This window comes from Ovis canadensis, chromosome 3 (assembly GCF_042477335.2).
Source record: "Ovis canadensis isolate MfBH-ARS-UI-01 breed Bighorn chromosome 3, ARS-UI_OviCan_v2, whole genome shotgun sequence".
Lineage (NCBI taxonomy): Eukaryota > Metazoa > Chordata > Mammalia > Artiodactyla > Bovidae > Ovis > Ovis canadensis.
In genome coordinates this window covers 21,708,749-21,733,995 of record NC_091247.1, presented here as the reverse complement: position 1 = coordinate 21,733,995, position 25,247 = coordinate 21,708,749, and positions in this window count along the sequence as shown.

The window sequence follows — 25,247 nt, the reverse complement described above, 5'->3', positions numbered from 1 at the left end:
CGAATATTTTTGTGCTGATAGAGAAATCTACATGTGTGGTAAAGTGGCTCAGAAAACACACATGCAAATCAGTTCATTTTAAACTGGTGAAATCTAAATAAGGTTGATGGCTTTGTATCCATGTCAACCTCCTGACTTTCTGACTTTGATAACGTTCTACAGTTACACAAGTTGCTGCCACTAGGAGGAACCAGGTAAAACATATATAAATGGCCATTCTATCACTTTTCCAACTCCCTATAACTCTGATCACTTCAAAATGAAAAGTCAAAAATGAAGTCAAAAGGATGAGGGGAAGAGGGTGGGGGAAAACAAAGATAGTCCATGCTTTGTTTTGTTTCTGGCTTTAGGAGTTAGGTCCTTGGTTCTTGCTCAGTAGTTTTCATACAAAGTATTTGGGAGGATGGACAACCAAATAGTGAGTTAGTGGAAATATACATGATATATACACATGGTTGGGGCTTCCATTGGTAGCTCAGCTGGTAAAGAATCTGCCTGCAATGCAGGAGACCCTGGTTCAATTTCTGGGTTGGGAAGATACTCTGGAAAAGGAATAGGCTACCCACTCCATGTCCTTGGGCTTCTCTGGTGGCTCAGGCAGTAAAGAATCTGCCTGCTATGTGGGAGACCTGGGTTCGATCCCTGGGTTGGGAAGAGCCCCTGGAGAAGGGCATGGCAACCCACTCCAGTATTCTTGCCTGGAGAGTCCCCACAGACAGAGGAGCCTGGCCAGCTATAGTCCATGGGGTCGCAAAGAGTGGAACATGACTGAGCAACTAAGCATAGCACAGCATGCCCAAGGTTACATGGCTAGGCTTTTTTCTCAGAGGGACCAGTAAATTCTCTGGTGGTAGAGGGGAATGAGAGGAGCAATGCATGAGGGTAATTTATAGTCGCATGTGTTTTTTGGAAATGTCTCTCTGAACATTCAGGCCATCATTTCTTTCTAGCCTACTCCCTCTGCCAGTTGAAAATCATGATATATGCTTCATAGGTATATGGAAAATGTTGACTTTAACCTTACATTGATTTTCAATTGGGGGAAGAATTGGATATTTTCTCTACAATCAGAGGCGCATCAAAACATGGGATCCCCTTCAGGTTCACCCACCTAAAGACTCCACAGCCCATGGAACTGTTGTTAGGGGAAAAGCGCTAAGTTTTAAGTTAGTGTGTGCCTAACATTTCAGCAGAAGAATAGGATTGTTGCTTGGGTCTTTTTTATTATATTTTTTTATTTATTTTTATTTTACTTTACAATACTATATTGGTTTTGCCATACATTGACATGAATCCACCACGGGTGTACATGAGTTCCCAATCCTGAACCCCTCTCCCACCTCTCTCCCCATAGCATCTCTCTGGGTCATCCCAGTGCACCAGCCCCAAGCATCCTGTATCCTGTATCGAACCTAGACTGGCAATTCGTTTCTTACATGATAGTATACATGTTTCAATGCCATTCTCCCAAATCATCACACCCTCTCCCTCTCCCACAGAGTCCAAAAGTCTGTTCTATACATCTGTGTCTCTTTTGCTGTCTCGCATACAGGGTTATCATTACCATCTTTCTAAATTCCATATATATGTTTTAATATACTGTATTGGTGTTTTTCTTTCTGGCTTACTTCACTCTGTATAATTGGCTCCAGTTTCATCCACCTTATTAGAACTGATTCAAATGTATCCTTTTTAATGGCTGAGTAATACTCCATTGTGTATATGTACCACAGCTTTCTTATCCATTCATCTGCTGATGGACATCTAGGTTGCTTCCATGTCCTGGGTCTTATTATTGCTAGCAGGATAATACTCAGTGATGAAGAGAATGAATATCCCGCCCACCCCTGCTCAGAAAAATACCTAGTAGTATGCAAGTCTTTTAAGATAATAGGGTCAGGTAGTTATTTCGAAAGGGAGTTCATGCTCTCTGATCTCCATTATCTGCTCATAAGTGGTGAGATAAAAAGAAAAAGAAGGGTAAGAGGCAAGTGCATGATAAAAGATCCGCGTTGTGTTTCATAGCGTACTTTTTTCATTTTTGAATTACTGCTCCAAACTACTTAAGATAAACTCTCTATGGAATCCAGTGGGTTTCTATAGAAGTATGTTCCCACATCTAAACCAGAAAAATGGAGCCTACTAACTTTTGAACTATCTGGGCTGCTTATGTTTATTTTTAACCTGACCAAAAAAATACAATTAGGAATTCACTCCTTAGTTTAGAGAAGCATCATTTAGCCCCAGATAATTTGTGTTTGTATTCTAAGCTTATTATATGCTTGCTCTGTGACCTTGGATAAGTTGATTTGTGTCTTAACTTCAGTCCCTTCACTTGCAAAATATAATTAATGTTCATACTTACTGAATAAATGTTAGGAGTATTAAAGTAAGCTAACGTATGCAAATTCTTGAGCACTGTATCAGGGTCATAGGATAAACCTCAAGCTCAGTAAATGATAGCTAGCATATTCTTATTAGTGTTTCATCTGAAAGAGAAAAAGCACTAAGCACAAGTCTGTGGATTCAGTTTCACTCTGACATTGTTACAGTATATAATTTCAAAGACTATTCATATGCACCAAGTCAACTCAGTAGCATCCGACTCTTTGTGACTCTATGGACTGTAGCCTGCCAGGCTCCTCTGTCCATGGGATTCTCCAGGAAAGAATACTGGAGTTGCCATGCCCTCCTGCAGGGGATCCTCCCAACCCAGAGATCAAATTCCTGTCTCTTCTATCTCCTGCATTGGCAGGCAGGTTCTTTACCACTAGTGTCACTTGGGAAGCCCACCACAAATGTAAAACTTCAGAAATGTATTTTATCAAAGTTCAAGAGGCAAGGAGTCTGACATCAGAGTCTCAGCAGAGCTGGACTCCCTCCAGAGGATCCAGGGAAGTTTCCATTCCTTGCCCCATCCAGGTTCTGGTGAAAGTCAGCCTTCCTTGCCTTAGGGCCGACACTAGTTAGGCTTTTCCAGAGAACCAGAATCATTAGGATGGAGATCTCTATACCTAAATCTGTATCATCTATGTATATCTCAGTGTAGCTATCTATTTATATCTATACAGAGAGAGAGAGAAAAAGAAATTTATTTTATGTATTAATAATTGGCTCATGTGATTATGAAGACTAGCAAGTCCAACATCTGCAGAAATAGACAGGCCAGCAGGCTGGAGACTCAGGGAAGAGTTACAGTTGAGTCTGAAGGCTACCATCTGCTGGCAGGATTCCCTCTTGCCTGGGGGGTTGGGGGGTCAATTTTTGTTCTAGTTAGAATTCAAGTGATTGGATGAGGCCTACCCACATTATGGAGGGCAATCTGCTTTACTTAAAGTCCACCAGTTTAAATGTTAATCTCATTCAAAATGCCCTCAGCAAATACCCAGAATGATGTTTGACCAAATATCTCGGTCCTGTGGTCCCGCTGAATTGACACACGCAGTTGACCACCATCTGGCCCCATTTCTCCAAATCTCTGCCTCTGTAGTCACATCACCTCCTCCTCTTCCCTGCATCTTTTCCTCCATATTTCCATCCTATAAAAAAATACATGTGATTGAATTCAGAGCACCCCTCCCCCCCGGTTAATCCACAATAAGCTCCTTTTTGTAAGATTCTTAATTATATCTGGAAAGATTCTGTTTCCAAGTCAGGTAACATGTACACCCTTTTACCTTAGAAAGATAATATTCCATGTACAGAGATTAGGTTGCCAATATATCATTTTGGGAGCCACCATTCAACCCACTATATTCCCCCAACCAAAATTAATATCTCATTCTGATAAAGTTTCACATCACTTTCCATGCCTTTAATGTCCATTGGTAACTATTTTTAGTTACATCACTTCATACTCATTCAAAAACAAATATTAATAACCCTGCTCCATGGCAGGCATTATGCCCACTTCTGGGGTCAGAAAAAAAGACTAAAGATGGTCCTGGCTCCCAACAAGCTCACTAAGGGAAATGTATGTGTGAAGAAATAATCCCAAGTCCCACACGAAGTGTGTAATACTCAGACTATGCCAGCTAGTTCTCTTTGCTTTCAAATCACCTTGCATTTATCCCTATGACATCACTTAAACATCAGTTGAAATCAGCTATTTATATGCCCAGGTATGACGGGGCTTCCTTGGTGGCTCAGACAGTAAAGAATCTGCCTGCAATGCAGGAGACCCAGGTTTGATCCCTGGGTCCAGAAGATCCCCTGGAGAAGGGAATGGCGACCCACTCCAGTATGCTTGCCTGGAGAATTCCATGGACAGAGAAGCGTGGTGGGCGACAGTCCATAGGGATCTCAAACAGTCAGACACAACTGAGTGATGAACACTATACATTTCACCAGACCAGACTCTAAGTTCCTTTTATGTCTTTTTTTAATGTCATATGTATGCCTGCTGCTAAGTCGCTTCAGTTGTGTCTGATTCTGTGCGACCCCATACATGGCAACCTAATACAGTGTAAATCTTGAGTGGGGTGTATTGAATTAATGAAATAATCTAAGAAAATTGTTAAACTCCTACTAAGTGCCAGGTACTTTCTAGATGCAGTAAGGAGAGCAGTATACAGTCGTTCAAGAATTCCTAACCTGATGAATATCCATTAAACCCTAGTGGATGGATGAACACATGCATGAGTTAATTAACAACTAAAATGTTCTTTGGAAAGGCAGAAAAAAAGCAGCTCTTGATGGAGGACATAAAATAAGTGCTGAGTCTTGGATTCTTGAAAGGAGTTAAGAGGTGAGGTGAGAAGAGAGAGAACAGCAGATGTGCAGAGCTGCAAAATTGTATTTGATTGATCTGTCAGAGACTTCAAGATTTTCAAGGAAAGAGGATTTTTTTCCCATACTTCTATCACTCTTTTGTTGAACTCAGTGTCTTGAACAGAGAACATTCTCAAGTCTCAGCAACTGTTCAGACTATCATGCTATTTCTTCAAGGAGCCACTAACCCCATGTGGCTATTTATTGCAGCCATGAAATTAAAAGATGCTTACTCCTTGGAAGAAAAGTTATGACCAACCTAGATAGTATATTCAAAAGCAGAGACATTACTTTGCCGACTAAGGTCCATCTAGTCAAGGCTATGGTTTTTCCTGTGGTCATGTATGGATGTGAGAGTTGGACTGTGAAGAAGGCTGAGCACCAAAGAATTGATGCTTTTGAACTGTGGTGTTGGAGAAGACTCTTGAGAGTCCCTTGGACTGCAAGGAGATCCAACCAGTCCATTCTGAAGGAGATCAACCCTGGGATTTCTTTGGAAAGAATGATGCTAAAGCTGAAACTCCAGTACTTTGGCCACCTCATGTGAAGAGTTGACTCATTGGAAAAGACTCTGATGCTGGGAGGGATTGGAGGCAGGAGGAGAAGGGGATGACAGAGGATGAGATGGCTGAATGGCATCACGGACTCAATGGACGTGAGTCTGAGTGAACTCCTGGAGATGGTGATGAACAGGGAGGCCTGGCGTGCTGCAATTCATGGGGTCGCAAAGGGTCAGACATGACTGAGCGACTGAACTGAACCGAACTGAACTGAAAATTAAACATTAGACTTTCACTTTCATTAGCTGCATTTCCATTGTTCAAGAGCTACACGTGGCTAGGAGCTACTGTACCAAAGAATTCAGGTATTAAATAGAGCCATTCTTGCAGAAAGATCTACTTGGAACTTCTCATCTAGAATGAAGGCTGCTGCTATTGCTGCTTCTAAGTCACTTCAGTCGTGTCCGACTCTATGCAACCCCATAGACGGCAGCCCACCATGCTCCTCCATCCCTGGGATTCTCCAGGCAAGGACACTGGAGTGGATTGCCATTTCCCTCTCCAATGCATGCATGCATGTTGAGCCACTTCAGTTATGTCTAACTCTATGAGACCCCTTGGACAGCCCACCAGGCTCCTCTGTCCACAGGATTCTTTAGGCAAGAATACTGGAGTGGGTTGCCATTTCCTTCTCCACTAGAATGAAGGAATGAACTGATAACCACATCTCAAAATGTTAAACCAGCCCATGAATCCAACTTCCTCAAGACCCAGAGAGGCAAAACATCTGTCAAATTTCCATGCTGCGATGGTCTGAAGCATGTGGATATTTCATGATGCAGAGTTTGTCCTTTGCATCTTATTTATACTGAGTCGTTCTACACCTGGCTTTCGCTCCAGTGATTTCCAAGGGGACACATTTTTACCGTGAAGTATTCTCTTGTGCCAAAGTTTACCGAGGTCTTTTTGTCATCACTGGGCAGTGCATGTGGGAAGTTTACAAGACAGATCCGAATACTTGAGTCAAAGCCCATCCGGTTATCAGGTCAATGGGGAAAGTTTATCAGATAAAGAAATGGGTTCAGCCCTGTCATTGGCTGCAAATCAACACCCAGGAGTTGCAGTTAAAGTCATCGGAGATGGACTCCAAGAAAGTGAGGAACCGGCAGCGAATTACAGTGGAGAGCCTTGAGCTCACCTTATGTTTTTCCTCTATTGATGCTGCAGCCTGAGGTTGATTCCCTTTTTACACTAAGACTGTCTCCTCATCTACTTAGGAATAATGACACCAACATCATGAATTGCTTTTGCATATTAAATATTGACTATTGCCTTAGTCCATTTAGGCTGCAATGACAATTATCCTAGACTTGGCAGCTTATAAACAACAGAAATGTACTGCTTACAATTGTGGAGGCTGGAAGTCCAAGATCAAGGTGCCAGCATGGTTGCTTTCTGGTGAGGGTGGACTTTCTGGTTCACAGTTGGCACCTTCTGGCTATGGCTTCACATGGTGGAAGATGCTAGGGATCTCTCTGGCACTTCTTTCTTAAGGTACTCCTCCCACTCATGTGGGCTTCACCCTCACCATTGGCACCTCCCAAAGCCCCAACTTCTAATACCATCATATTTGGGGGTTAGAATTGAACATACGAGTTTTGGAGGGACTCAAATATTCAGACCATAACATTACATAGCAAGCGGCTCAAAGGAAACTAAAAAGAATGGTAGCTTTATAACAATTATAATGTTATTTTTATACTATCATTAGGAGGAGGGGAAGGAAGAGGAGGAAGGAAAATTATCAGAAAAGCAGATATAGATACAATGATAATAAAAGCAAATACTTATAGAGAGGTCATTATGTACCAAGCATTGGTCTAAATGATAGGCAAGCATTGATCTAAACATCTATTTAACGTTTACAATAAGCTCATGAGAATGGAATTAATATGACTTCTGATTTATACATTTATTTATTGGAAGAACTGACCCTGAAGCTGAAGCTACAATTCTTTGGCCATCTGATGAGAAGAGCCGACTCATTGGAAAAGACCCTGATGCTGGGAAAGACTGAGGGCAGGAGGAGAAGGGGATGACAGAGGATGAGATGGTTGGATGGCATCACCGACTCGATGGACATGAGTTTGAGCAAGCTCCAGGAGCTGGTGATGGACAGGGAAGCCTGGCGTGCTCCAGTCCATGGGGTCTCAAAGAGTTGGATACGACTGAGCAACTGAACTGAACTGATACATGTAAAAACTGAGGCACAGAGTAACTTATCTAAGATCATCACTAGTAGGTGAATCTGTGACTTGATGAGTCATGCAGCCGTGTCTGACTCTGTGACCCCATGGATTGTAGCCCACTAGGCTCCTCTGTCCATGGGATTTTTCCAGGCAAGAACACTGAGTGGATTGCCATTTCCTACTCCAGGGAATCTTTCTGACCCAGGGATCAAGCTCATTTCTCCTGCACTGTCAGGCAGATTCTTTACTACTAGCGCCACCAAGTCAAACCCAGACACTCAGTTCCCTGAAAGTATGCTGTTATTGCAAGTGAGAGAAGCCCTGCCTCTGTCCCACACAGAGTGCTTCTACCATCTCTCCACCCAACAAAAACCTATGAATGACTCTGTTGAACCAATAGCCTGGAACTTAGAATGAAGCTTTGGAAGGTGGTTGTTATTGTTTAGTCGCTAAGTCGTGCCTGACTCTGTGACCCTGTGGACTGCAGCTAGCCACGTTCCTCTGTCCATGGGATTTCCCAGGCAAGAATACTGGAGGGGGTTGCCATTTCCTTCTGGGGATCTTCCTGACACAGGGATCGAACCTGCGTCTCCTGCACTGGCAGGTGGATTCATTACTGCTGAGCCACCTGGGAAGACTCCAGCCAAATGTGGTGGTTCAGGGCACTAGGCTTCCGGGGTTGTGTCTGGATCATCCTCAGATGCTGGTCTGTGCCTTCTCTTTAGACAGGTCAGTGCAGCTCTGACGCTGGTTGAGCTGAAATGCAAATAGCCACAGTTTTGGCATCTTTCCACCCTCCTGAGCTGGTTCCTGTTTTCAAAGCTTCACTGGTTGTTGAAACACAAACATCCTACCTAATAATTTTAGCTTTGCAAAAAGCACCTCCGGTGGAAAAGTGTCCGTATCCAGTTTGCATTTGTCCATTTATGTAATAAATATTTATGGCAGGTGACATGAGCTAAGAACCGTGCACAGAAAAACATTACAGAAGGAAATTCAGAGCCAGGGCAGGACACAGACATGCAAACAGAAAATCAAACCTTTAAAATGCTGGTCCTTTAAATTCAATGAGCCAAGTCTGCATAGGGAACAGAAGAGACCTGAAGCAGCGAGGACCCCTTTCTAGTTGAAAGGCTAAAAAAGATTTCACTGGCTTCCCAACTTTTCTGATAGTGTCCAGCCACTTTTCTGGGATTCCTGCATAAGGTAGCATTGAGGAGAGTTTTCCCCTGGCTTTCTGAGTTGTAAGAACTTGTTCTCATGCCTCTGTTTTGAGAAACATCAAGGAACATTTGCATTGGTTAAGGTCTGGCTGTTTGCCTTATTTGGCTTAACTGAAATTTTGAAGCAAATACGGAGGGACGGGTTATTTTTTTCCAGCTCCTTAATTAAACAGCTGGAAAGCTCCATGAGATTTATTCATCTTTGTATCTTTGCAAATGACTTTCTCTGAAAGGGCCACTCTGTTGAAGTCACCACTTTTCTTTAAATAATATTTCTACTGTGTACTCTGGTTATTTATTTTTATAGTTCTGTGTATTTGACCTAAAGCTTTTAACCTTGTGTGTGTGCCCTGAAATGACTTTATTGCAAAAGGTCTTGGCTTATAAATCTAAATAATAAATAATATTCAGTTAAAACAGGAGGAAAAGAAACATCAGAACTGCCTATTCCCTCTAGAAATATAATGGCAAGAATATAACAAACAGTATGAGGGGCTCATGTAAGTGAGCAGCCACAGAGTGCAATAGGAGACACTGAAACCCTTGAATCAAATGAAGAGAAATAACACCCATGTAGGATGCAAGACATGCCAGGATATGGTTGGTGCTTTAGGATATAAAGCTTAGTAGAGCAAGCACTGTAGAAGAGGGAAAACTAATGCTCAAATGTGAAGGGTTCCTTATCAGTAGGTAACAGGATCAGGGTTAGAGCTCCATTATCTTCATTATCTGACTAAAGTAAATTTTTCTTGTTCTATTATGCCTCATAGCTCCATTATTAAAAGTCATTTTTACCCCGAGTCTGGTCAAAAGATATGTCTCTAAGGAATTTGGATTAAGGAACACAGAGAAGGACAAACAATAAAGCAGAAAGACCATCTGAGTTCTCATGTTGTGCATTAATGCCCAGTCTGTTTACTCCCAGGAATTCCCTCCCAGGAATTTCTTTCCTTTTGTGAGCCCATATTTAGAAATACATTGTCTCCTGACTTCTAGCGATACTAGAAGTGACAGACCAGCATTTCTACTGTGCAAAACTGGAAAAGCCAGGTCCTAAAACTTGTCAGAGAAGTGCTGAGGCAGCTGAGAGCTGAGGAGTTGAAATCAAGGCGTGAAGGCACTCTCTTGGGAGTACCGTGGTTAATTAGGCACTGCCAGTGCCCTGCCTACCTAATTGTGTTGTCCATCACAGGAATTTCAGTCCACTTGTCTTCTTGAGGTTTCACACCAGTCTCCTGGCTTCTGTTCTTTCTGCATCTTCAGTCTTGCACAGAAGTGTCCTGGCACCATTTCAGCATCTTCTGCTGACAAGCCTCACCTGGAGAGGATGTCACCAGAGAGCTTCTCGTGGATGCTGGTGCCTCCTGTCCCATGACTCTGCTCAGTGCCTCTTTGGGGCAGGGACATCCCCAGGTGTTGAGCCCTCTGGTTCTTAGAGCATCCCTGCTGTGGTAGCCATATCACATAAGAATATCATATCTCCAAAAGAATATCAGAGGCTAGATGGCTTAACCTTTTTTTTTTTTTTTTTTTTACACTTCTGGATGCTGGATGTTCATGGTCAAGTCGCAAGCAAATTTGATTTCTGGTGAGACGTCTCTTCCTGGTTTGTACATGGTGACTTTCTCCCTGTGTTCTCACAAGATCATTTCTCTGTGTATATGTGGAACTCCTGTGTGCCATCTTCTTTTAAGATCCACTTCTAATCCAGACCCACTAGATTAGGGTCTCATCCTAGTGACCTCATTTAATGTTGCTGCTGCTAAGTCGCTTCAGTCGTGTCTGACTCTGTGCGACCCCACAGACGGCAGCCCACCAGGCTCCCCCATCCCTGGAATTCTCCAGGCAAGAACATTGGAGTGGGTTGCCATTTCCTTCTTCAATGCATGAAAGTGAAAAGTGAAGCGAGGTCGCTCAGTCATGTCCGACTCCTAGCAACCCCATGGACTGCAGCCTACCAGGCTCCTCCACCCATGGGATTTGCCAGGCAAGAGTACTGGAGTGGGTTGCCATTGCATTTAATGTTAATTACCTCTATAAAGACCTCTTCTCCGAATACAGTCACATTGAGAGTTCAGGCTCCAACATTCAGTCCATAACAGACACAATAAATTCATTCCCCTAGCTTCCTTACCTCTTCCTGGCTAATGCTTTCTAAGTTAGTTCTATTAAAAGCATTTATACTTCTAATTACTAGATGAACACATAACTTCAAGGTCACCAAACTCTACCCTACCTAAGAAATAAATACAAGGCTTATAGGAAAGCAAAATAAAAATGTTGTCTCTTAGATGATTAACGATTTGCATTCATTTTCTCAAGTTTTATTAGACACTGATTTGCTAAAGCAGATGTTTGGCATAAGATAGCTTGTTGTCACATTCAGCTGTTAAGTTTCAAAAGGGAAGTGGTAAAAATTGATAACAGTATTATTTATTGAGACCCTATTGGGTATTAGATACCTGAACTATGTGCTTTGTGTTACTTTTAATTACTAAAACAACGCTAAGATATTTGCTTTCTTCTTTTATTGTGGATAAAGACCCTCAGGGTCAGTATAGAGTGGTGTGTCTGAATTCACATGTCAGACACAGAGCTGACTGCCATGATTTGAGCCCAAATCCATTTGATTCCAAAACTAATATAATTTCCACATAAGGGAAGCTCTAGGCCATGTCTAAGTAACTGTTGGACCTTATAGGACAATAAAAATTGCTTGACGATCTCTGTGACTATTTTACAAATGCTTGTGAGGCTTTTCATTGGAAAAGACCCTGATGCTGGGAAAGATTGAAGATGGGAAGAGTAGGGGACAACAGAAGATGAGATGGTTGGATGGCATCACCGATGCAATGGTCATGAGTTTGAGTAGGCTCTGGAGTTGGGGAAGCCTGGCATGCTGCAGTCCATGGGGTTGCAAAGAGTCAGACACGACTAAGCGACTGAAGTGACTGTGAGGCTTTGAGTTCTGTCATAGAAGTCTCTAAGCCCTATTCGGCCTTTTTTTGCAAGTGAAAAAACTAGAAGTGAAGAAGTGAAGTTGGTCAGTCTTGTCCACCTCTTTACGATCCCATGGACTGTAGCCTACCAGTCTCCTCCATCCATGGAATTTTCCAGGCAAGAGTACTGGAGTGGGTTGCCATTTCCTTCTCCAGGGGATCTTCCTGACCCAGGGATCAAACTCAGGTCTCCCGCTTTGCAGGCAGATACTTTACAATTTGAGGTACAAGGGAAGCCCAAGTAAGAAAACTAAGGACCAAGAAAGGGGCTGTGTTATGACTTTCTTGGACCTGAAGCACTTTGGCCTTCCTGGGCCTCTTTGTCTATGATAAAATACTAAACTATTATTTTATACTGAATGGGTATAAAGACAAAAATGTTGACAATATGTATTAAACTATTTCCTTTGACCTAAAGTTTCGTTTTTTTCTTTCTGATTTTATGAAAAGAAATTAAAATATTCTTGTGAACCCCTGAAATCTCAGCATTGTGTTTGCTGTGCCCAGTGGATTAGTCAGCCCTGCCAGAGAGGCTAAATGACTTGGCACAGTCAAATGGCTCCAAGCAAACAAGTCCGAGTTAGAGCCCACATTTTCTGTCTCCCTGTCTTTATCTCTCCATGCAGCCCTGTGTGGTCTGTTCCAGATCCAAGACAGACAAAACATTGGCTTGAAATGTACCAAAGAGCAGTCATCTGGGTTATATTTTTGAACCTGTATTGAGTTAAGGGTGCACACTTCCCTTCAAAAATGAAAGGATGCTCGAACAGGTCAGGTGATGTTAGCTCCATCACCCTGGGGTGAAATCCCTGAATCTGATGAGGAACAAAAGAAGATGTAGGAGCTCTCATGCTGGAACCTCCTGCAATGGGGCACGAAGAGTTGTTCCCTATGACTGTGTTTATTTTTACTACAGGAGGGACTTTCCTGAAACACAAGATGACCTTCATTCCTGAGCTGGCTGCTGGATTTGGCTGAATCCTTCAGGAATGAACTCTCAGGGACATTTATCAGGGTCTCACCTGTGCTCAGCCTGGAGCCAGGTGGACAGTAGTTGGACGACACAACTGTTTCATCCATTTCCACGGCTGACCTAGATGAGAAAGTCACGTGGCCTCTGCTTTCCCACCCTTGTGTCTCTGCCTGACTTGGCCTCCCTCTTCCTTCACAGCTCTCTCTCTCACTGAAACTCACTCATTGTCCAAGTTCTCCAAACTTGAGAGTCCCTTGGACTGCAAGGAGATCCAACCAGTCTATCCTAAAGGAAATCATTCCTGAATGTTCATTGGAAAGACTGATGCTGAAGCTGGAACTCCAATACTTTGGCCACCTCATGAGAAAAGCTGACTCATGTGAAAAGACCCTGATGTTAGGAAAGATTGAGGGCAGGAGGAGAAGGGGACGACAGAGGATGAGATGGCTGGACGGCATCACCAACTCAACGGACATGGGTTTGGATGGACTCCGGGAGCTGGTGATGGACAGGGAGGCCTGGCGTGCTGCAGTCCATGGGGGTCACGAAGAGTCGGACACAACTGAGCAACTGAACTGAACTGAACTGAGGCTCGAGTACCAACTCCTCTGTGGGACCCTGATCTCCAGCCAGAACTGACCTTGTCTTCCTTTGAATTTCCACTTGTAAATCAAGTTTGTCAAGCTTATGGCTATATGAAATCCCAGGATCCACCCCGGTCCTTCATCTTTGGAGGAAAGAATCAGCTACCATATATATAAGAGGAGCTGGTGCTGCAAATGACATCCTAAGGAGTCTTTCCAGAATCTACTCTTTATGGCTCTCATCACTGTCCTTTGCTCCTCTCAGCCATGCATACTCTAGATGTTGTGTTTTTTTTTTTTTTCTTTTCCACAAGAATAGTAGATCTCTCTCTATCTCTGCTGCTGCTAAGTCACTTCAGTCATGTCCGACTCCATGCGACCCCATAGATGGCAGCCTACCAGGCTCCCCCGTCCCTGGGATTCTCCAGGCAAGAACACTGGAGTGGGTTGCCATTTCCATCTCCAATGCATGAAAGTGAAAAGTGAGAGTGAAGTGGCTCAGTCGTGTCCTACTCTTAGCGACCCCATGGACTCCAGCCTACCAGGCTCCTCCATCCATGGGATTTTCCAGGCAAGAGTACTGGAGTGGGGTGCCGCTGCCTTCTCCACTCTCTCTCTAGACCACAACTTAAGAGCCTGTATTCGTTTCCTGTGGTGTTGTAACAAGTTACCACATGGTGCCTTAAAACAACAGAAATTTATTCTCTGATAGTTCTGGAAGATGGAAGTTCCAAGTCATTATCTCTGGGCTGAGATCACAGACTCAGTAGTGCCAAGGTCTCTCTGGGGGCTTTTGAAGTCCCCATCTATTGCCACCCTCTCCCAGCCCTGCATGCTGCCTGTGGTCCTTGACCTACAGCTGCTTCACTCTGATGTCTACAGTCTTCTTCATGGCTCTCCCATCTGTGGATCTGATTTCTCTCTGGCTCTCTCTGTAAAAGGATATTTATTATAGATTTTGGGTCCACCCAGATAACCCAAGATTTGTCCTCATCTGAAAATCTTTAATCACCTCTGTAGAATTTTACCATATAGGGGAACATTGACAAGTTCTATGGATTAAAACTTGTTCTTGTTAGGGGCCATACTGAGTGAAAGTTGCTCAGTCGTGTCTGACTCTTTGCAACCCCATGGACTGTAGCCCACCAGGCTCTTCTGTCCATGGGATTCTCCAGGCAAGAACACTGGAGTGGGTAACCCTTTCCTTCTCCAGGGGGATCTTCTCAGCCCAGGTCTCCACCAACGCAGTTGAATTCCTTACCATCTGAGCCACCAGGGGGCCACACTGAGCCCACCATAAATTCTAATCTCTTTTTCATATAGCCACTCCTTTCCCTCTGTGGGTGTGTATTCAACTCTGGAGGACTGAGAACAAGGAATTCTCCATCCTAATCTGGTCTGTTGGAATCTGGACAGAGGTCCTGAGTGACTTCTGTTTCATACAAAAAAAAAAAAAGAAGGCCCTCCTAAGCACTCTTGGAAATGTGCTGACTATGCTACATTGTATGTAAATTGTCTACCCATTCTGACCCTGAGGTCTTCAGACAGAAAGTTCATGCCTGAGGTCAATTCCTACCGTATCTCAGTGCACGTATGCTCAGTCATGTCTGACTTCTTCACCATCCTGTGGACTGCAGGCTACCAGGCCCCTTCTGTCATGAAATCTAGGCAAGAATACTGGAGTGAGTTGCCCTTTCCTTCTCCAGGGTATCTTCCCAACCCAGGAATTGAACCTGCATCTCTTGAGTGTCTCCTGTGTTGGCAGGCAGATTCTTTAGCACTGTGCCACCTGGAAACCCCATATCTAGGTAGGCAGTGTAGCAGTTATAAGCATGGTCTCTGGCCCAGAGTCCTGGATTTAAATTCTAGTCCTGGAATCTGCCGTTTATCAGCTGCATGACCATGGAAAGTGCTTCACTTCTCTGCATTTCAAGTTTCTCATGGTAAAAATAGGGATACTAGTAGGACCGTCTAGTCAAGGCTATGGTTTTCCAGTGGCCATGTATGGATGTGAGAGTTGGATTGTGAAGAAGGCTGAGCGCAGAACAATTGATGCTTTTGAACTGTGGTGTTGGAGAAGACTCTTGAGAGTCCCTTGGACTGCAAAGAGATCCAACCAGTCCATTCTAAAGGACATCAGTCCTGGGTGTTCACTGGAAGGACTGATGCTGAAGCTGAAACTCCAGTACTTTGGCCACTTCATGTGAAGAGTTGACTCATTGGAAAAGACCCTGATGCTAGGAGGGATTAGGGGTAGGAGGAGAAGGGGACGACAGAGGATGAGATGGCTGGATGATATCGCCGACTTGATGGACACGAGTTTGGGTAAACTTCAGGAGTTGGTGATGGACAGGGAGGCCTGGAGTGCTGTGATTCATGGGGTTGCAAAGAGTCGGACATGGCTGAGCGACTGAACTGAAATGAACTGAACTGAACTGAGTAGGATCTACTTTGTAAGATTGTTACTAAGCTCTCAGTAAGCAGGTTAACATGTTCAAAGTATTTAAATCAGTACTAGTTCTGTGAGAGTTGGCTCAGAAGACGATGATGGTGACAACATGTGCCCACTATCCAGCCCTCCGTTCAGGGCATATGAGATGAATTATCATTGGTCCAATCACTAAAGAGCCGCTGAGCCCTTTAAAAATTACCAAGCTTTTTAGTATGATTTCTTAATTATGCTTTCCAAGGCTTTTACAGTGATTTTTATTCCACAGTTTGGGGTATATGATGTGTAATAGTCACTGCAAGCACAATTATTGGTATTGTTTACACCTAACTCATCTGATAATTCTCAGCCTTGTTTATTCACCTGTAAAGTAAGCAGACTAATCCCTATCACATGGATTCCTGTGGAGGTTAAATAAGGTCAACCTGAAGGTATGGCAACAGCCTCCCAGGTGGCTCAGTGGTAAAGAACCCGCCTGCCAATACAGGAAGCACAAGTTCAATCCCTGGGTCAGGAAGATCCCCTGGAGAAGGAAATGGCAACCAACTCCATTATTCTTGCCTGGAGAACTCCATGGACAGAGGAGACTACAGTCCATGGGGTCACAAAGAGTCAGACACAGCTGAGCAGAGCGGCCACATTGCTGTTCATATAAGCTTTAGATATAAGAACGCTTCTGAATCACGCAGGATATATTGTATGCACTTTGTTTTCATATTCTCTCTCTATGTATCTATCTATATATGTTTATATTCTTTTACTCATAGATATTCAGGTGACAAAAATTATTAATGTTTCATTTTGTGACTCTAAATTGCTTCTTTGAAAAAAATAAATGAGAGAGTACTAAATGAAGAGGAAAAGGATGAAGACAGGCAGAAACAGGGAGCAGCAGGCCAGGCCCGCGCCATCGCTGTATGTGTAGTCTGCTCTGTGAAAACCATCTTCGTGTTATGCTAAATCCTTTCTCTTTAAGACACAGTTAATTAAAACCATCTGCTAGCCTCTCTTGGTTAGCTGAGGCTAATCCCTGTTTACTGTAAATGTCTGAATGTGTAAGGAAACCTAAGGGTGGAGGGTGGTGGGTGAAAAAAAAAACACAAAAATACTTCAAAAACAACTAAGGCAGCTTTTATAATCACTAGTGTCCTTCTGGAAGTGAAAATCATCGTACTTAATCCCGCTAATGCCCAGAGTGTTGATTCATACAAATGGCTGCCATGTGTTCTGCTAGGTTGAGGTTGGATTTCTGTTGTAAATACGTTACCAATAAATCCAGACAGTTCTACCTGGAAGTCTGCCAACATCCTGGAAGGAACCGGCTCCTGGACCTCCCCTGACCCAGAGGAGGAAGACACACCTGGCCTCACAGCAAAGGCTTATCGAACTGGAGCGGTCAGCCTGGATTTGCAGGAGGGACACGATACCCCTCCTTGAGCCCTATAAATGCCGGGTGCAAATGTCACCTGCCTGTGCTATTCCATCCTGTCATTCCTTGGTGCACATGTGTGGGGTCCTTTTTCACCAGAGCTGACCTAGAACAAATGTCCAGTCAAACTCCAACATGAGACAGATTCTGAATCTCAAATGGCCTCAACTGCCTTTGCAGCTGTTTCAGGAAAATTCTTGCCCACTGACACCAACAGCTCCCTTCTGTCCCCCACCTTTTAAAGTTTTAAATCCTCCCTTCTCGCTAAGTAACCCTGCAGCCTTTGACTTCCTTGCCACCCCCTCCATGTCCACCCTCTCATTAATTCTCCTTTCTTCTCTGGAAGAGCTCAGGAAGAAATGAGTTTTTCAAAAGCTCTGCTGTGTCTCTTCAAACCTAATGCCCACCTCCTTTGTCAATAAAAACCTCCTAATGTGAGAAACAAAAGAATATCTGACCTGGTGGAAAAAAAAAAAAAAAGGAAGAAGGGCTTTGCTTAGAGATCAAGTTAGGTTTACATGCAGTCCCCGCCATTAGCTGTTTATGTGATACTGGGCACAGAATTCCCTGGATTCGTGCCGTGATAACCCTGTACCTGCCTTGTGCTATGTCTGAGTCACGATCCTACATCCACAAAACAGAAAGGATGCCACTTACTTGTACAACGATGTGAAAAATACACCTAGTGTCAAAATGATCCAGTAATAGAAAAACCTAGGATGACATTAATATCATTTTCAATTTTGTTAGAAATGCTCATGAAAATTGCAATGAAGTTTGAAAGTTTGTTTTGTTTTGAGTTTTGTAAAAAATATGGAAACGTCATATGGTGCAAAAATTCAAGCATATCATCCAGTCCAATATCCTAATTGATTACTTGTCTTGAACTAGATTGTTTAGGAAACGAAGTTAACAAGTTTCTGAGTACTGGGCTTCAATATTTATTTGTAATTGATCGACTGTGTAGGTATAATCACAGTATCTCTTGATACTTGGTTTAGACAGTAAGAGCTGGACTCTGAATGCAGGGATCCCTCACAATCTACCACTGGCTGAGCAGAGTGAAGGAAGCAGAGACATGCAGGAGGCATAGTTTTTCCATCTGAACAGACTCTGCAGATCTGGCTTCTCTGCAACAAATTTTAAAGGTCACAACTGCCATGAAGAAATCCAAGTCCACAGTGACAAGATGTTAGAGTAAGTAGTGTTCAACATGCCACTGAAACATGGCTAGCTAGATTCTGAGCTGCAATAGAGACAGCCATCAAGCTGTAGCAACAACTTTGGGGGCTCTGTTCTCTCACCAACCACAGATTCAGGGTTGTTACATGAGAATAAGCTCTGCCACTGGGCTTCCCACCATTAGCGTTATCCATATTGGTTTTTATTGGAAGAAATTAATATTCTTCTCCAATCTTTCCTTGCCAGGCAGCTTCTCAATCTGCTTTGCAAACACAGAGAGTTTAGTTTTTCTAGTGGGTTCATCCTCCCACTTGTCCTGGCTTGTCTCTTCCCCTTGTAGACCCAGGATGGGTATGTTTCTGATTCTCCTTTCTCTGCCTGGATGAGACTTACACTGCACAGTGTACAAAGAGCTCTAAAAATGTTAGCTCTTAGTATTCAACAGTATCAAGAGGCCTGGGTTAGCAAGGAGAAGCCACAGTGCCTTGAATGGCCTGGCTTCAAGAGTCACACACTCTCACCCCCACTGTACACACAGTGAGTAAGGAGAATACACAGGATATCAATTTGGAGGCTGGATCACTGAGGGTAGCGTTGGGAGACACTGTTACATGTGTTATCACACTTTTTAAAATTGGTTTCTTCATAAGTTCGAATAATTGTGTTATCCTTTTTGTGTATTATATAGTATGCAAATGTAGAGTTCTATTAATATTTGCTGTTGTTGCTCAGTTGCTAATTCGTGTCCAACTCTTTGTGACCCCATGGACTGCACCACTCCACGCTCCTCTGTCCTCCACTATCTCCCAGAGTTTGCTCAAATTCAAGTCCACTGAGTTGGTGATGCTATCTAACCATCTCATCCTCTGTGGATCACTTCTTTTGCCTTCAATCTTCCCCAGCATCAGGGTTTTTTCCTATGAGTTGGCTCTTCGCATCAAATGGCCATATTGGAGAAATACCAATACATTATAATGAAAATCTTAGAGCTGTGGGTTTAGCTCACTTAATACATGGGATACATTCATGATAAAAATCAATATTTGTAAAGTTCAAGTAAAATGTCCATATGCATTCTTGGCAAAACTTAATGCCCTTTCTGACAAAAAGAGAGAGATACAGGGAGGGAGAGAGACACAGACCAAGTCTTCTGTGAGTCTGTTACTAGATCCAGGAAGACTTTGTTTTGCTATTTTCTTATGGACAGTCTCTTTGCTTTGCACAAGAAGCAAGGAAACAGCCAGTTTTTATAAGAAATATGATGAAGAGAGAAGGGGGAAGGCCAGACATATGTGTCCTCGGGTGGACTACTGTCTGCTCATTGGTTTATCAGCTGGTGAAAATGGCCTTCTGTATTGAGCCTGGCTTCTCCTCTTTCCCGTCTGGAGGGCAAATGAGACTATGTGGCCTGAAAGATACTAGAGATGGTGGAGGGGTGGTCTCAGAAAAAATTCAGCAGAGCCACCTTGCTACCAATATTAATTGTCAATCTCCTTTGAGGATCTAAACCTGGCCTTGTTTAATACACTTGTTATTAAATTATAATCATTGGCTTTCATTATCTGTGTGCTATATACATATATGGTATATGCTGCTGCTGCTGCTGCTAAGTCGCTTCAGTCGTGTCCGACTCTGTGCGACCTCATAGACGACAGCCCACCAGGCTCCCCCATCCCTGAGATTCTCCAGGCAAGAACACTGGAGTGGGTTGCCATTTCCTTCTCCAATGCAGGAAAGTGAAAGCGAAAGTCACTCAGTCGTGTCCAACTCTTCGAGACCCCATGGACTGCAGCCTACCAGGCTCCTCTGTCCATGGGATTTTCTAGGCAAGAGTACTGGAGTGAGGTGCCATCTCCTTCTCCGTATATGGTACATAGCCAATAATTACTGTAATTCATCATTATTATATTATATTGCCATTATAATTATTATTATTATTAGGCAATCTTTGCATTGGGAACTTCAAAGGAAGAATATTTCTTGAGTTGGGCTATGCACAAAATACATGCACACCCCAGGGTATGGGTGTACCGTGACCTGTGCATCAGGTCACTCTTTAAGGACAGAAAAGGGTACCAGCCCTGAGCTTCAGTTTCCTCACCTATAAAGCAAGAGATGTGCGATCATATCAGAGTTTCTGGCATCTTTTGTCTCCACCCCAACCTCTGTTTCTCTTATATTCTACATTACAGTGAAAATTCCAAATGTCACCTATCAGTAAGATTGTTATCGCTTTTCAGAAACTTTTGAGGACAGGAATCATGTCAGTATTACTCACAATTTGTCAGGAGCCTTCACTTAGCCTAGAATGGAGCACAGAGTAGGTGTGAAATAAATAGTTGTTGGTTAGATGAACACACCCCTGAGGATGATTAGGATAGCATTAGAACAGGACACGGTATTTGGGCAGGAACTAGCTTCCTTGGTGGCTCAGATGGTAAATAATCTGCCTGCAATTCAGGAGACCCAAGTTCAATCTCTGGGTTGGGAAGATCCCCTCCAGAAAGGAAATGATACCCACTCCAATATCCTTGCCTGGAGAATTCCATGGACAGAAGAGCCTGGTGGGCTACAGTCCATGGGGTCCCAAAGAGATGGACACAACTGAGCAACTAACATTTTGGACTTCCCAGGTGACTCAGTGGCAAAGAACCTGCCTGCCAATGCAGGTGATGCAGGGGACACAGGTTCCATCCCTGGGTCTGGAAGAGTCCCTGGAGAAGGAAATGGAAGCCCATTCCAGTATTCTTGCCTGGAGAATCCCATGGACAGAGGGCTACCGTCCTTAGGGTTACAAAAGTTGGACACGACTGAACAACTAACATGTTAGACTTTGCAGGTGGTGCTAGTGGTAGAGAACCCGCCCGCCAATGCAGGAGAAGTAAGAGATATGGGTTTGATCCCTGGCTCAGGAAGATCCCCTGGCAGAGGGCATGGCAACTCACTCCAGTATTCTTGCCTGGAGAATCCCTTGGACCAAGGGCTACAGTCCACAGGTCTGCAAAGTGTTGAACATGATGGAAGCAACTTAGCACAGTGAATTCCTGAGCTGACAGTGAATTGTGCAAAGAGTGCTTCTTGCCAGCACCATCTTAGTCATTAACAGAAAACTAATCCAAGCAGTGACATGACTCCTGTGACCCAGCCCTTCTGGAAATAGCCAGGCCACTTCCTCAAGTCACATGGGACAGGCCCTGGGACTGGGCTCCTCTCACACCCGGAGGAATGCAAGCTCTTGTCTTCCCAGGGACCCTCAAATACAAGCCACATTGCTAATGTCCTCTGGGAGAGACTATGGGAACAACCTCGGGCCTTACAGGAAGGAAGGAGGTTCAGAGAGGGTTGTGACCCACAGTTATTTTAAGCCCACGTTCTCTCAGTTCAAGCAGAGGCCACACTTCTTTCTTGAAGGCTGAAGAGCCTCAAACCTGGTGTGGGTTTAATAGAAAGGATACAGGCTTGGGATTTGGGAAAAGTGGTTCCATCTCACCTTAACTCCTTTCCTGTCCTGGGGCTGGTGCCTTCTAGTCTCCGGGCCTTGGTCTTTCATTCTTTAAAATTCATCTATTCCCAAACTACTGAGAACCTGCTACAAAGAGGAACAGTTCCAGGTGCTGAAGATTAGGTTATTTAAAAAAAAAAAAAAAAAAAAAAAGCTTATTCACATGAGACTTTTAGTGCAGGAGAAGAACAATAAACAAATAGAAATAGAATAAGATAAATGATGGCATATAGGGGAAAATAATAAAGCAGAGTGGGAAAATAAACAGGTTATTGGAAGATGTGCTGTTTTATGCAGTCTGGACAGGGAAGGTGACCCAAATCGTGGTGTGAAGGATGTGATGGAGAGAGCTGGGGGCATATCCAGAGGGAGGAAGCTAGGAGTGTCCAGGTGAAGCACGTTCTGGGAAGTGTAGACTCCCACAGCTGTGTGTTACTTTAAGGAACAGAAAGCAAATCAGCAGGCCTGGGAAGTCTCCACCAGGAGAGGAGCCACTGTGACCAGGGAAACCCATGAGTCATGGTCAGGACTTGGTATTTCCTTCTGAGTGAGATGGAAAGAAAGCCATGAGAGGCTCTGGACAGTGGACCAAGAATAGACTTCAGGGTTGCAGCAGAGAGAAGTTATTGTGCCTGTTTGACAGACTGGCTTATTGATTTAATAGGGAGTTTGAGAGAAAGAACATAGTTAAGTTTAACTACAAGGTTCTGAGCAACTGGAAAAAAAAATCTGAGATTTACTGGAACACTTGAGATGGTAAAAAAAAAAAAAACATAGGCATTTACACACATGGGGGAGTTCAGTTTTGGAGGATGACTTTTGAGATGCCTATTACAAATCCAAATGGGCATGTTGAATAGACAGTTGGCTATCTGAGTCTGAAGACCAGAAATAAGTCCTTGGGAAATCATGCCATCTCTCAGAAGCAGGATGTCTCACCTGAACCACAGGGCACAGAAAATGATTTGAGTGTCTGTTTTCTCAGTTCTCCCAAGGATAGTCACGAATGTGGTAACTGATGCATAGGAAAGAAGTTATTTCATTACATACAACACATGCTTTACAGCAGTGGTCTTCCAAGTATGACCTGGTATACCCAGCAGCATTACCTGAAAACTTACTAAAAATGGACATTGTTGGAATGCCACCCCAGGCTTACTGAATGAGGAACTGCGGGAGGGAAGGGAGCACATGATCAAGACTTACAATTGAATTGAACCCCAACTTAATGCCTTAGGATACTGGGGTTCAGATTCTTTTGGACCCTGTGTAAGAAAGCCATGAAACTATAAAATAGGGGGATTGGACTTCCTGATAACTCTGTAGAAATAAAGTCTTTCTTCTCCTGTACCTTCTAACAGGGCAAGAGACAAAGAAGACCTTCGCTTTCTTATATTTGTGTATTTCTAATCAGCTCATGGCAGAAAGTGAAGAGGAACTAAAAAGCCTCTTGATGAAAGTGAAAGAGGAGAGTGAAAAAGTTGGCTTAAAGCTCAACATTCAGAAAATGAAGATCATGGCATCTGGTCCCATCACTTCATGGCAAATAGATGGGGAACCAGTGAAAACAGTGTCAGACTTTTATTTTGGGGGGCTCCAAAATCACTGCAGATGATGACTGCAGCCATGAAATTAAAAGATGCTTACTCCTTGGAAGGAAAGTTATGACCAACCTAGACAGCATATTCAAAAGCAGAGACATTACTTTGCCAACTAAGGTCCATCTAGTCAAGGTTATGGTTTTTCCAGTAGTCATGTATGGATGTGAGAGTTGGACTGTGAAGAAAGCTGAGCGCTGAAGAATTGATGCTTTTGAACTGCGATGTTGGAGAAGACTCTTGAGAGTCCCTTGCACTGCAAGGAGATCCAACCAGTCCATTCTAAAGGAGATCAGTCCTGGGTGTTCTTTGGAAAGAATGATGCTAAAGCTGAAACTGCAGTATTTTGGCCACCTCACGCGAAGAGTTGACTCATTGGAAAAGACCCTGATGCTGGGAGGGATTGGGGGCAGGAGGAGAAGGGGACGACAGAGGATGAGATGGCTGGATGGCATCACTGACTCGATGGACATGAGTCTGAGTGAACTCCGGGAGTTGGTGATGGACAGGGAGGCTTGGCATGCTGCAATTCATGGGGTTGCAAAGAGTCGGACATGACTGAGCGACGGAACTGAACTGAATCAGCTCATGTTTCAGAATTTGCATTCAGCCATTGCCTTGCCCAGCTGAGTAGTCATTGGAGAGGAGGTGCTTATCGTGTCTGAGTTTACTGCTGGAGACACAGTCATGAAGATGATACAAATAAATCATTTCCTTTCTTTCTGTTTCTGAAAATATTCCATTGTATAGATGGCCGCATTTTCAGGCCAAGCTGTTTCTTTACTTTTTGTCACAGATTTAGACTTTTCTTTTGGTTTTATGCTTGTTTCTGTGTTTTCTGTGATGTGCCTAGATGTATTTCTTCTCATGTTATTGAAGATATCCTTGACTTCTAACTGTGGATTGATGTTTCCCATTGGTTCTGAAGAATGATCAGTCAATTCTCTTCAAATAGTGTCTTTTCTCCATCCTATCCTTTTTCTAGAATTCTATTCAAATGTATATGAAGCCCCTTGCTCTCTGTTTCTTTTCTCTCTTTCATATTTTTTGCATAGTTGTATCTTTATATGTTTCATTCAGTAAAATTTCCAGTCTTTCAATTCACAAAGAATTTGACATTGACTGTATAAATCCCATGGACGGAGGAGCCTGGAAGGCTGCAGCCCATGGGGTCGCTGAGGATTGGACACGACTGAGCAACTTCACTTTCACTTTTCACTTTCCTGCATTGGAGAAGGAAATGGCAGCCCACTCCAGTGTTCCTGCCTGGAGAATCCCAGGGACGGAGGAGCCTGGTGGGCTGCCATCTATGGGGTCGTACAGAGTCGGACACAACTGAAGTGACTTAGCAGCAGCAGTAGTGTATTTTTCTTGCTATGTCAAAACTGCATTTGATTCTTATATTACACTTACTGTGTTTTTCACTTTAGAGTATTCTAATGGCTCTTTTACAAAGCTAGACTGATACTTTTTGTAATTTCCTCTTTCCTGGAGTTCCTTCAAAGTGTATCTGTTACCTTTATAAATAGAATGATGATAGTTGTTACTGTTTCTTATGTCTGTAAGTCCATTATTCGATGTTTTTGCAACTATTTTTTTATTGTGTACAAGATAAAACATGCTCATGAAGTTTTCCTTCCAAACAAGCATCTCTAATCGATCCCTAATTATCAGCACCAACAGGTAGAGGGAAAAAATGACTTCAACCAAATCTTCTGCCTACCTCTGATCCAGGGGATTTATCTAGCAAAGCAGCTCCTTTGAAGTGAGCCCAAAATTTATACTGGCT